General features: G+C 53.4%; 1 protein-coding gene across 1 annotated transcript in view; it reads right to left on the bottom strand.

Moving 5' to 3' along the window:
- The window catches only part of TSPAN9 (tetraspanin 9), a 177061-nt gene extending 169897 nt beyond the window's left edge, over positions 1-7164 (bottom strand). Inside the window, exon 1 of the mRNA XM_024733474.1 lies at positions 7102-7164. The gene's annotated coding sequence lies outside the window, so the exon portion shown is untranslated. The remainder of the gene's footprint in view (positions 1-7101) is intronic.
- Between the last annotated feature and the right edge of the window lie 6740 nt (positions 7165-13904).

The raw sequence follows: 13904 nt of genomic DNA, 5'->3' as shown, positions 1-13904 counted from the left end.
AAAAAAAATCTCCTGTTCCTTTCCTAGACTGTGTTTCTCCCCCAAGGAGTTAAACATAAAACAAAGTGGTCATTCACTTGCTGATGAAGTGATATTATAACTCTTGATGATATGGAAGTAAGAATTATCCTCGCAGCCACAGGGAACCAGAACTGGGGGGTGGAGGCATGGGCAGGGAAGTCAGGAGTCAGAGACAGGCCTCTTGGGTCTCCGCTGATGGACAGTTTACCTACCATCCGCCTCAAAGCAGCAAACGCTCAGTTGGCACAGGCTGAGGACCTCCGTTTAGTTTTTCCAATTCCTTGGCCAAAAGGAGCGGCTGAGGTTTCTTGTCTTGCTTGCGATGCCAGATTTCTCCGAGGTCTGCAGCGTCAGCTCTGCACGTTCTCCTCAACACTAAGCACCGGGATACATTAAGTCCGTGAGCTGATCAGATATCATGCACCCTGCCACGGTAGCATGACGCCGGCGCCCCCGGCACCCAGGGAAGCATCAGGGCAGCTGCAGCTGCTGGCTGCCTCCCATCCTCCAGTCCCCACCAAGCCCCATCGCTGAGCCGGGTCCATTCTCTCCCAGCACAGCCAAGGAGGAGAATGGCCAAGAGGCTGAGCTGTGCAGCGTGGACTGTTTCACAGTGAACCTTTCGGCCACAAAACATTTCTTTTCCAAGAGGGGCAGAGAGAAAATAAAACACCAAGGGGTTTTCAAATGCGAAAGCCCTCTCAGCCTTTGTTCTAGTATGATGAATGCACAAACCACCAGGCAGTTGACAGGCAAAAGAACACGGGGCGGGCGTGTGAGGAAAGTGCAGTTCATCAAGGCCAGCCTGGGGGCTCCAGGGAGAGGGGAGTTTGATGGATGTGAGTCCCAGGGAGGACTTCTCCCCCAGCGGCTCCGTGGAAGCATCCTCCTTGAAACTGGAAGTGGCACTCCTTAATGACCCGGAGCTGGCTCTCCCCGCCCCAGTGTTTCCTCCTGTCTCTGTCATTTGAGGCATTTCCCAGGAAAGAAGAGCTACCACGCATGGCAGGTGATGAGAAAACTATACAAACGAATACGTCACAGGGAGTCAGAATGTTAAGTCCATTGTGAGTTGTCTGGGAAGTGAAGTCTGATCCTGCAGGCTGGGTCTTCTCACTCCACCTCTGAGGGTAGGAGGGGATGGGGAGAAAGGCTGGAGCACAGGAGGTGCCCTGTTTGCTGGGCAAATGAATGAATGGGTTCCCAGCAGAGGCCTGAGTCGAGTGACTGGCTGGCTTCACTCACTGATGCACATTCTTCGGAGATGCCATGAAAGTTAGCAGCAGGTACCGAGCAGCGGAGCTGCCAGCAGCTTCCAGAGGGCAGGCAGGCTCCCGCTCTGCTTCCACAGCCCGCGGGCCGGAGAAGCCGTCCATTATGAGGCCCGTACTCTAGCTCACCCTCACCTCCGGCCAGACAAGCCCCTCACACACATCCACACAGAATCCACCTGGAACGACACCTCTAAGCCAGCAGGAGGATGAAGCATCCCGCCTTGCCAGTTTCCCTGGGTGACCCATCCGGTCAGAGGGGGCTGAGAAGGGACCGAGCCTGGGCTGTCTTCCAAAGGTCTGCGGCGTCTAGCCCCCAACATTCTAATCCTCCTGCTTCTGGGCCCGTGCAGGGGCTGCACACCCCTGCCCTCCCACCGCTGCACACACTTGCCCTTGACGTGCCTTTGCCAATCCTCCCATCAAGAGGCTGTGTCTTTGCCCCAGCCCTGGAGTTCCAGTGGGTGCGGTGACTTGCTCTGACCAAGCGGCAGGTGGATATACATTGTGAGACCTCAGAGCTTGCATCTCAAGGGGTCTTGGAGATTCTGTTTTCACTTAAAAGGCCAGTTCCCTTGAGAGTGAGAAATCATGTGGGGAAGAGAGGCCCAGCCAAGGGCCAACACCAGCCCAACACGTGCCCAAGGGGCTCCTGGACCATCCAGGCCCTGCAGAGCCACCAGGTGGCTGCCACCGCGTTCACAAGCTCAGGTGATGGGACCAGCTGAGCCCCGCCCAGTGCTATGGGCACCGCTGTGGGAGGATGGCTAAAGAAGTTTCCAGTTAGTGTAACACAGTGCTAATTAGGGAAATTGATAAGATAATAGGTAGACAGCTGGATACTAGTCTATCATTAAAATACCTACAAGGAATATAAGTCAAAGTACTAACAGCGATTGTCACTGAGGGGCAGGATTACAGGAGGCTCTCCTTTTCTATGAGTTCTGGAACACTTGACGGTTATAAGGAGTTTGTATTATTTTTGCAACAACAACAAAAAAAAGTACTTTAAAAAAATTCACCTTGGGGCTTCCCTGGTGGTACAGTAGTTGAGAGTCCGCCTGCCGACGCAGGGGACACGGGTTCGTACCCCGGTCCGGGAAGATCCCACATGCCGCAGAGCAGCTGGGCCCGTGAGCCATGGCCGCTGAGCCTGCGCGTCCGGAGCCTGTGCTCCGCAACGGGAGAAGCCACAACAGTGAGAGGCCCGCGTAACACACACACACAAAAAAAAATTGGATTCCGTGACAAGCTTATTTTTCCGAAAAATCCGTTTTCATCCTGTCATTCCCCTGTCCGGGGACCAACACCAGCTCCCCACTGCTAGTCTGCTGAGGTCAGTCTCCTCTAGGGGACATTTCAGGTACCCCAGAGTGAAGAGGCCCCGCCTTGACAGCTTGCTCCTCCCCCTTCCAGCCCAATCACCGGGCCACGCCCAGCTTGCCATCCACCCCTGCATCCCCGTCCCTCAAGGCCCAGCCCCATCTCCCCTGCGTTTCTCCACCGGTCCTCAGAGAGCGGTCCACCCAATCCTGTCCTTGATGGGCCAGTGTCCTGTATTAGTCTCCCTGCACTGTGGGGAATGACTGCCCCTCATAGAAGACATTCACGGACACAGGCCAGCCAGCCACCACCAGCTCCAGCTTCTCAGTCTGCAGTAGGCGAGGGGCAGAGCCCAGACGGTGGTTCCACCCCGACTCCCTCTCTGCTGTCCACAGCCTGCATGGTGGGGGGTGGCCCTGGACTGGCACTTCCTCCCCACCCGGCCCATCTCAGCGGCAAGCAAGTGGGAGCCCCTTTGCCATGGCTGCTAATGCAGAGTGACTCTGGCCTGGGGATGCTCCGAGAGATTCCCCTCCCCCCGCTCTGGTCCCACGTGCTGCATCCAGAGCTGAACTCTGGCTTCAAACCTACCTACCTTCCTGGGGGACCCAACGCTCTTCCTCACGCAGGACTCTGCAATCTGCGTGTCTGGATTGTAAACAAAGCTGTTTAGAATCTTCCAGGATGGGACGAGTAGAAAATTGCAAGCCCAGACCTCTACCTCACTTTCTCTAAAGCAACATGTGTCATTCTACGTGTGCCCATCCCCCCATTCCCACCCAGCCCGGCACGCTGCTCCTCTGAGCCCTTCTACAGGGTGGGGACTCGCTGGGGCAGGATGTACCCTCTCTGCCCCGCACGCCCCCGGGGCTTGCTGGAGAGCATCGGGCTGAAGCCTCAGCCTCCGCACTGGGGCAGGTGGCCAGGTTCTGTGTTCGTTTCACACTCCCCTCCAAGGAGGGGGCATTCACGACACAGGTATATACTGACCCGTTGAAAGGGCTCAGGTGGGCCTCTTAGCTGAGAGAACAATGTGGGAGAACTACCCCCTACACAAACTTGCTAGGACAAGCACACACATACTCACCGCCACACACACGCACTAGTGCATGGCCACACCCTGTTCCAACCTTGCTCTGAGCATCCCCAAGACCGCTCCCCTCATCTGTCTGTCCACTGTTCTCAGAGGCCCGTTCCTACCCCTGGCCCTCTCCCTGACTCTGAACCTGACACCCTTTCCTCCCTGGGGGTGAGAAGAGCACAGGATGTGCTGGGATGCAGCACAGGTACTGGGCCGCCGCCCTCCAGGGCTCTAGAAGGCCGGCCCAGGCGGAGTGGGACGTTGTTCAGGCTTTACAATAATTTGCTCGCTCTAATTTTTCTTGTTCACCTGAGGAAGGGCATTTTTGGACTCCGCACAAAGGTGCTGTGAGGGTTGGCAGTGGCCCTGAGCTGCCAAGGCCAAGGCCAGGAACACGCCAAGATCCTACACAGGAGGCTGCGGGACCCTCGGCCTTCCTGCAGTGACAGCCAAGCCTCCCCAACAAGGGGGAGGTTCCAGGAGACTGGCTGAGCTGCCTGACTCTCCAGGCGTCCTGGATGGTCCTCCACCCCCATCCTTTCCTGTTTCCAGCACAAGGTCAGATATTTTAACAAATGCTGACGCTGGGTGTAGAAATGATCATGAGGCTCTTGGAAAGTAAGCAAGTATTCAAAGTGCCATAAATTTCCAGGCGCTGGAAGGGGAGTGGGGAAGAAGGCAGAGCGGGGAGCGGGTGGTAAACTCAAAAGCACAGGTAGTATTAAACAACAGACACTCAAAAACCATCTACACGTGGCTGCCGAGTGGGGCCCACAGTGCCGTGCTGACCGGTGAGCCCCTCCAGACATGTTCCTTCCAGCCGCCCCTTCCGGGAGCCCGGCCACTGCGGGCTGAGTTTGGGCTGTGTTTTTTGGTTCGAGGGGAGGGCGGGTGGAAGCTGGCCTCCACCAGGCAGATATTCTCATTTCACCAGGCTGGGGCTCTGACGGAAGCTGAAATTATGAACTCGTTGGGCTCGGGTCCAGCGATGGGGCCTCTCACTCCCAAGTGCGTGGGGCTGGGGCAGGAGGCAGGCAAAATGAAAGGGGCGGCAGAGACCCTGCCGCTAACCAGACCGGCGCGCATCTCTGTGGACAATCTCCACCCCCCCGCCCGGCTTCCATCAGGACCCAGATCACCTGTTCACTCATGAACCTCACCCCTCCCTCCTCCGTGCACCTCGAGGCCAGGGGCAGAGGAGGTTCTTGTGAGAGGAGGGCGGTGGGGAGGCCCCCAGACTGGAAGCGGAGACCCAGGCAGGCCTTCGTCCACTCAGAAACCACGTTCACCAGCGCGAGAAGGCATCTGAGCGATGGCGGGGAGGAGACCGGCCTGAAGAACCAACCAGCCCGTCACAGGGGACCTAACCAGGAGAGGTGGGACGAGAAGCTCCACCAGGAGCTGGTCACCATCCCACAGGCGCAAGCGCAGAACAAGAAACGGCCAAACCAAAGGCTGTGAAGGCCAAGGCCTTCGGAGAGGATAACGCCCTGTCCGGAGAGGCCTTCACGCGGGTCTCCCTCACTTTGCCTTCAAACAAATGCACAGGACAGTCGTCTGGCTAGAAAGGGCTGGTGACGCAGGTCCACCTGTCTCCTCCCTTGAGGCCCCCCAGGGCGGGCCCCGTGGGCCTCTGTGGCGGGGTGGGACGTGCCATGAGCCGCGAGGACCCTCACCCACTTGTCCTCAAGTCCCTCCTCCCTGCCACCTGATTCTCAGCAGACTGGTTTCCCTCGTCCTGGCCTCGCGCCTGGCTGCACAGCCAGTCCTCCCGTAGGCGGTGCCCCAAATCCCAGGGCAGCAAGATTGAAAGCAGACACCCCCTAGGCCCCGGCGGGAGGGGGGAAGACTTAAAATGGGAGCCCCGCATCCCAGCTGCAGCAGACTCCAGACTCCAGGAGGGATGGGAAGCAGATTCCTTGCCGCAGGTCTGCTGTGAAGGGCAGGGGCCGTGGGGATCAGATGGCCTGGGTGTGAGCCGCTGCCCTCCTGGCACTAAAGACGTGGTCTTAGGCAAGTCTCTGACCTGCACTCCACCTCAGCCGCTGCCACTGTGAAACGGGGGAAAATGATAGCTACCTCACAGGACTCTCGTGAAAACTAAATGAGAGTTAAATTAAGATTTAATACGATTTAAATTAAATTAGTTGTGGACATATGTAAAGAGTCTGAAACTGTGGCCGATGATGACAATGACAAATATGAATGCCGGCATCTGGGTATCACGTGCAAAGCACGGGCAGGCCGGCCACAGGTCCGCGGCCACTCCCGGGACTCCAGTTAATCTCTGCCGGGACTCAAAGAGGAGGGAATCTTTTGGCAAGAAAAGCTACCAGCCAGCACCCTCCTTCTCACCACACCACCCCACCACCACGCAGCTGGGTTCTTGGAAGGTAAGAGGTTTACAGATCACCCCCCAGGAGGAAGCCACAGGATAAAACACACATCAATTAAAACATTAAAAGACCCAGGTCTGGGCTTCCCTGGTGGCGCAGTGGTTAAGAATCTGCCTGCCAATGCAGGGGACAGGGGTTCGAGCCCTGGTCTGGGAAGATCCCACTTGCCGCGGAGCAACTGGGCCCATGAGCCACAACTACTGAGCCTGTGCTCTAGAGCCTGTGCTCCACAACGGGAGAGGCCGTGACAGTGAGAGGTCCGCGCACCGCGATGAAGAGTGGCCCCTGCTCGCCGCAACTGGAGAAAGCCCTCGCACAGAAACGAAGACCCAACACAGCCAAAAATAAATAAATAAATTTAAAAAGACCCAGGTCTGTACGCAGCACCCCGGAACCCGAATCAGCACCACCCACACCAGCGACCTGGGTAGCTCCTGCCCAGCTCCAGCTCCGCAGGGGCCTCGACGCACAGGTGTTAGGAACGATGAAGCTACCAGCAAGACCCCTGGAGCCTGCAGGAGCAGAGACGAGGACGCCCAGCGAGCATCCTGGCAGAGGGTGCCCACCACCGGAGGGCCAGGGGCATTCCTGCAGCAGCCAGGATAGAGGAACAGACACAGGCGGGATTGGTCTGATTCCCACAGATTCTCTTCTGGCCGGCTGGTGGGAGGAGACAGGAAGCAGGAAGTTACAGGCCTCTCCTGCTTCCCTAGGCTCCCTCCCTACAATAAGGGTGGTCAAGAAAGAAATTAAGAATACTGCCGGCCACCATTCAGAAACAGTGGGGAGGAGGGAAATCTCTCCCGGCTCCCAAAGCCCCATTTAAGGAGCTCATCAATTCAACGTCGAGAGCTGGGGCAGAGAGACAGCTAGAAAATGTCAACATCCCACTCTATCCTCCCTCCCCAAGCCACAGTGAAAGGGCAAGAGAGACTCTGGCTTTTAGACAGTTTAGAACACGTAGACTTTCAGAGGTCCCAGCACACAGAGGACCCAGACCAGCACTGACCTGTGTTCCTTGAATTTCCTGCGAACGCCTTGGCTGCTGACAGATCAGAGAAGATCCCAGGATATTCCTGCAGGAAAATAAATGAAACATTAGGTCATCATTTCGCTGTGAAGCCACTCCAGGGTGAATTCTGTCCAGCAATGGCCACTCTTTGGGCTGCAGTCTCCCATCGAGAACCCAATCATTCAACACCTGGAGAAGGCCAGAAAGGGCAAACGGATTCCAGCTGCTGTGCCAGTCCACTCAGCTGGTGGTGGGTGCTAAAGCATGATGACAGAGACCAAGCCCTGGCTCGATGGGAAAGACAGCCATGATCGACTAGTGATGTCTGCTACGGGTCATTCTAACAGTAAGAGTATCCGTGCCAGGTATTTGCCATCTCTGGGGTAGACCCTTGGCATCCAGGGATTTAACATTTGTAATTTTGACCACTCACAAGTGAGACAAAGTTTCAAGATATTGAAAAGTGTGTAACTCTACTGAGATGTGAGTTTGATTCATACAAATCAAAGGAATAGACAACTGAGGCTGAGGTAAAGGAATAGACAACTTTCTTGTTTCCATCTCTGCCACATCTAAAGTTACTCTTGAGGAACAATAAAAACTTGGTGGGAAATGGCCATCAAGTGAGAGATAAAATTGTAGCAGAAGTTGAAAGGGTAGTTAATTTGGGGTGTGAAGATATATACAGGAAACATTTGGCTCTCTGCGGAAACATGACTCCAGAGACAGCCAGGCCAGTGTACAAATACTGCCGTGGATGCAAACTTGGGATTCTAGAAGGTGCAAGATTCAGTTGTGTTTTTTTTTTTTTGGGGGGGGGCAAATGGGCACTTTTTAAATTGTGATATAACTGGCATATCACATATTAGTTTCAACATAAGGATTGGATATTTGTACATATTGCAAAATGATCACAACAAGTCTAGTTAACATCCATCACCACACAGTTACAAAATGTCTTTCTTGTGATGAGAACTTTTACAATCTGACTATCTCAGCAACTTTTTTTTTAATATATTTATTTTTGGCTGCATTGGGTCTCTGTTGCTGTGCACGGGCTTCCTCTAGTTGCAGCGAGCGGGGGCTGCTCTTCATCGCAGTGCGCCGGCTTCTCATTGCGGTGTCTTCTCTTGTTGCAGAGCACAGGCTCTAGGCACGCAGGCTTCAGTAGTTGTGGCTCGCGGGCTCTAGAGCGCAGGGTCAGTAGTTGTGGCTCGCGGGCTTAGTTGTTCCACAGCATGCGGGATCTTCCCGGACCAGGGCTCGAACCCGTGTCCCCTGCATTGGCAGGTAGATTCTTAACCACTGCGCCACCGGGGAAGGCCTCAGCAACTTTCAATTTATAACACAGTCTGATTGTTAACTCCAGTCACCACGCTGCATGTTACGTCCCCATGACAAGATGCGTTTCTCGCGGGCTTCCCTGGTGGCGCAGTGGTTGAGAATCCGCCTGCCAATGCAGGGGACACAGGCTCAAGCCCTGGTCCAGGAAGATCCCACATGCTGTGGAGCAACTAAGCCCGTGCACCGCAGCTACTGAGCCTGCACTCTAGAGCCCACGAGCCACAACTACTGAGCTCACGTGCCACAACTACTGAAGCCCGCGCGCCTAGAGCCCGTGCTCCACAACAAGAGAAGCCACCGCAATGAGAAGCCTGTGCAGCAACAAAGACCCAACACAGCCAAAGATAAATAAATAAAATAAATAAATTTTTAAAATAAAATAAATTGTCAATTAAAAAAAAAAAAAAAAGATGCGTTTCTTGAGAACATCCGGGTCCACGCTGAGCCTATTCTGTGCCCCTCGGAGGTGAGTGAGGGGCCGAGGAGAACACAGGGGCAAAGAGAATCTATGCCCTGAGGGGCTTCCAATCTAGTTGGAGGAGCGATGATGCCGCCCTGAAAAGAGCAAATGGCCCTGCATCCTCACCATCACCCAGCCCAGAATCCCCTCCAGTCCCCCTGCATCGTTTCCTCTCCACCCCATCCTGTCAATCCATTGATGGTCTCAATCCTACTTCCAAAATGTCTCAGGTTTGTTCCTCACAGCTGCCCAGCCACTCTCCCCACCATGATTTCCTCTCTTCACAGACCCCATACTCGCCCTCCACAGGCCTAGCCCTGCTTCTGCGACCCCTACTCAAAAACCGGCAAGGTTCCCAGGCCCCCCAAGGTTAACTGCAGCCCCCCCAGCACCAGCAGGCAGCGCATGGAAGACACTTAATTTCCATGCATGGACGGAGGAAATTCCTTGGCTGGACATTTGAAGCCACCCATAATACGGTCACTGTCTACCTGTCCAGCCTTTTGTCTCTCTGGTTCCTCCCATACAACCCACTCATTGGCCCGACTGAGCTATTCCAAACCCCAGCACTTTCTTAATGCCATTCCTCAGGCTGACCTTTCTTCCCTTCTGTAGAAATGCAAGCCACGCTTCAAAGTTCGCATCCAACACCACCTGCTGCACGAGGTGGTCCTCTAGCATCAAGGTGATTGATCCCCCTGTTTGAAACTACATTCTACTCTCATAAGCTATTCACCTTATATTTTTAATTGTCTTTTTTTTGGGGGGGGGGGCCACACCACGTGGCATGCGGGATCTTAGTTCCCTGACCAGGGATCAAACCCGTGTGCCTTGCAGTGGAAGCGCAGATTCTTAACCAGTGGACCGCCAGGGAAGTCCCTGAATTGTCATTTTTTGAAGCCCTTTCTTAACCCTTTACTGCGTTTTATGCCCCATGAAGACAAGGACATTTACCATTTTCATTTTTGCATCATCAGAACTCAGCGCAGACTCTTGTACTAAGATATACATACGAAAGGATCTGGACCCCAGGCAGTGTAGAAAAGCCAGGAGAGATGAAGACATAAAATGCCAAAGGGGTTCCAAGGAAAAGGAGGTTCTTTGGGGATGGGTGGCCAGGGAAGGCTCCATGAAGGAGCTCAGACATGAGTAGGATCTTCAAAAGAGGGGAAGGAGGGAGTGGGGAGGAGCATTTCAGGACGGTGGAACAGTATGAACTACGGGACAAGGAAGGAACGAGCGAAGCATGCTCGGAGATGAGTCTGGCTGGCACCGGGGGTCCCTGGAGGAAAGGTAGTGGAAGGTAAGGCTAGACAGGCCGGCCGGGATGGGTAGGGAGGATGTGCAGTGCCAGGCTAAGGCACCTGGATGAGATCCATTCTCTCAGTCCGTGGGATGCCCACCGCAGCAGGCCTGGGCCTTAATGGTAGAAGAAGTCCAATCCTCTCCTGTTAGTCTAGCCTCCTCAGCTAGGTTATAAATAACAGGCACCGTTGACTGAACACCTGCTGTGCCTGAGGCCCTAAGCTACGTGCTTCACATACATTATCTCACTGCTCCTTCCAACAGCCTTGAGAGCTCAGTATTGTTATCCTTGTTTTGCAAGCAGGAAGCGAAAGCTCAAAGAGGTGAAGGCCCTTGCCCAGGCCTCAGCTGCTCACTCTTTTTTTTTTTTTAAGTAATAAAAACTTTAATTAGCATTTATTATCTTCTAAAATCCATGGTTAGTTTCTTGCATATACGAACCAATTTAATCCTTATCTCTCTATAAAGTATGTACCACAATATGTACATTTTACAGTTTGGGAAATTGAGATGTAGAGAAGTAACTTAACCAAAGCCAGCGTCTAATAAATGGTGAGATCAGAATCTAAAGGAAAGCATCCTGCTGTTCGCAACTCATGACCACTGCCTAGTCTCACCTGCTCACTCTTTTACTGAACAATACGGCCGGTGCTAGAGGGCCCGTGCCGGAGTTACATTCACAGAGATGACGACTGGCACTCTGGTCAGCTACCCAGACTCGCCTTACTCACTCCTCAAGGACAACATTAATTAAGGACATAGTAGGAGCTTAATAAAGCACACTAAGTAAAATGGAGGTTGCCAGGGGCTGAGGGGAGGGGGAAATGGGGAGTTGTTTAATGGGTGTACAGTTTCAGTTTTGCAGATGAAAAAATTCCGGAGATCTGTTGCAGAACGATGTGAATATACTTCATGCAACGGAACTATACATTTAAAAATGGTTACGATGGTCATTTGTGTCATGTGTTTCTTTGCCACAATTAAAAATAACAAATAGGAATTCCCTGTGGCGCAGTGGTTAAGAATCCACTTGCCAATGCAGGGGACACGGGTTCGAGCCCTGGTCCGGGAAGATCCCACATGCCGCAGAGCAACTAAGCCCGTGCACCACAACTACTGAGCCTGCGCTCTAGAGTCCATGAGCCACAACTACTGAGCCCGCGTGCCACAACTACTGAAACCTGTGCACCTATAGTCCATGCTCTGCAACAAGAGAAGCCACCACAGTGAGAAGCCCGCGCCCCACAATGAAGAGTAGCCCCCGCCCGCCGCAACTAGAGAAAGCCCACGCACAGTAACAAAGACCTAATGCAGCAAAAAATAAATAAATAGATAAATTTATTTTTAAAAAATAACACATAAATAAAGCACACTTATTAACTGACTGATTGGCTGCTGATAGCATTGTACACTGTTAAGATAGCCAATGCTGAAAGAGACTCTAGAAATTTTTTTTTTTTTTTTTGCAGTATGCAGGCCTCTCACTGTTGTGGCCTCTCCCGTTGCGGAGCACAGGTTCTGGACGCGCAGGCTCAGCGGCCATGGCTCACGGGCCCAGCCGCTCCGCGGCATGTGGGATCTTCCCAGACCAGGGCACGAACCCGCGTCCCCTGCATCGGCAGGCGGACTCTCAACCACTGTGCCACCAGGGAAGCCCCTAGAAATATTTTAACCCGATAACCCTCCAAAACAGAGAACTGGTGAGGGGAGGTAACTTGCCCAGGGTTAGGTGATGTTAGGACTAAGTTCGGAGCCTAGGTCTCCCAGGCTCAGCAGTAAAGAATGGCAGAGGCAGCTGGGTGTAGTAGAAAACACAGCATAAGAGGCCAGAAGCCATGGGTTCAAGTTCTGCTTCTTTTTTTTGTGGTACGTGGGCCTCTCACTGTTGTGGCCTCTCCCGTCGTGGAGCACAGGCTCCAGACGCGCAGGCTCAGTGGCCATGGCTCACGGGCCCAGCCGCTCCGCGGCATGTGGGATCCTCCTGGACCGGGGCACGAACCCGTGTCCCCTGCATCGGCAGTCAGACTCTCAACCACTGCGCCACCAGGGAAGCCCAAGTTCTGCTTCTTCCACTTATGAGTTCTGTGACCTCAGAGAAGTCATTTATTCTTTCTTAGCCTCACTTTCCTAAACTATACGGAGACGATTAAAAATAACACGCTTTACAACATTATGTGCGAATCAAAGAAAATTATATACAGCTAATGTGCAGAGAAAGCACTTGGCCACCTACAAATTACTTTATTTACTTATTCTCTTTGGCTGCAGAGCACAGCTTGTGGGACCTTAGTTCCCCCTCCAGGGATCCAACCCGTGCCCTCAGCAATGAAAGCACGGAGTCATAACCACTGGACCACCGGGAAATCCCCTACAAATTACTTTATAAACACTAGTTACTGTTATTCATATTAACTATCACTTTATAGATTGAAAGATTAAAATCTGAATAAGTCAGACCAAAAAAACTCCCTCTCCATTCTGGTCCACTCTCAGCCGTTCCAGGCCTTGCACACAGCAAGTCTTCAATGAGTGAGTGTAGGACTGAATCACCCTTCAAGTTTTACCCACCTCAACCCTCTTCCTTCCCTCACCCCACAAGCCACAGCTCAGCTGCAACAGCCCTGCCAGGACCAGGCAGAGGGTAGGAAGCCAGTGTGAACCTCTGCCTCCCTGGCTGCATTCCTTAGCTAAATATAAATGATTTGTCCAGTCCATCATTTGAAATTGTCCATAATACCTCTCCTCCCCTTCGCACTACTTAGGGTGACAAGCTGACTGCACATCCTTATAGCAGAACATACATACAAAACATTCTCTATGGCTATTTTCAGTAAAGAGAGGGAAGCTGGCTGGTATACAGGGATCAGAGCATGAGTCCTCAGTTTTCTCCACTAGTCCAGGAGAGCTTCCTGGAGGAGGATACCTGAGTCACCCCAGGGAAGGGGACAGCTGCCTGTCAGAAGGGCATCCTCACATAGTGAGTTTGGTTCTCGGAACCAAAGAACGGTGAACTGCTGCGGTCTTATCCTTGTTTGGGGGATGGAGAGAAAAGATCTACCCAGCCCAGGGGATCCCACACTACCCCAGTGCTTCAAACCTCGCCAGCACTACAGGCGTTTGGGAAAGAGGTTGAGAAGGGACCAGTATCTTTTTCAAAAACAGGCGATCCAAGACTCCAGTTCTGAAATACACGAGTACAAATACTGCTCTCAGTAAGAAGCCAGTTTCTTGTTTGGACTTTTTCTTTTTTTCTTTAACCACAACAAAGTTTTTTAAAGTCCCAAACTTGGATGCACAGATGGACTACATCTCGGACCTCGGGGCGTGCCAAAGCCCTGTCACTCTGAGTACCGATCTGCCAGCGGTGGCGCAAGGAGTGGTCGGGGTGCCGGGGGGCTGCAGTTAGTATCCCAGCCCTGCCCGAGCCCCCGGCCCTGCCTGGGGGCGCTGTATGGACCTCCCCCAGCCGGTCCACTGGGTCACACAGTCAGAAACCCTTGACAGCTCCGGGGCTCCCCCTTTCTGCTGCATCCTACAGACCCCCATCCCTTCGCCTGGGATTCCGCCGTCCACTCCCGCAGCCGCATTTCCAAAAGGTCTTCCTCGAAACCTCTCCCCTTGCAGACTCCTCTTCGCCTAGCTACCGGGAGCCGCGCACACCGTCCCCTTCGGGCCTCCCGCCCCCTCACAG

The sequence above is a fragment of the Neophocaena asiaeorientalis genome, unplaced genomic scaffold (genome assembly GCF_003031525.2).
Source record: "Neophocaena asiaeorientalis asiaeorientalis breed wild unplaced genomic scaffold, Neophocaena_asiaeorientalis_V1.1 scaffold150, whole genome shotgun sequence".
Classification (NCBI taxonomy): Eukaryota; Metazoa; Chordata; class Mammalia; order Artiodactyla; family Phocoenidae; genus Neophocaena; species Neophocaena asiaeorientalis.
Note: the sequence above shows the minus strand (reverse complement) of the source record. Positions and strands in the feature narration are given on the sequence as shown.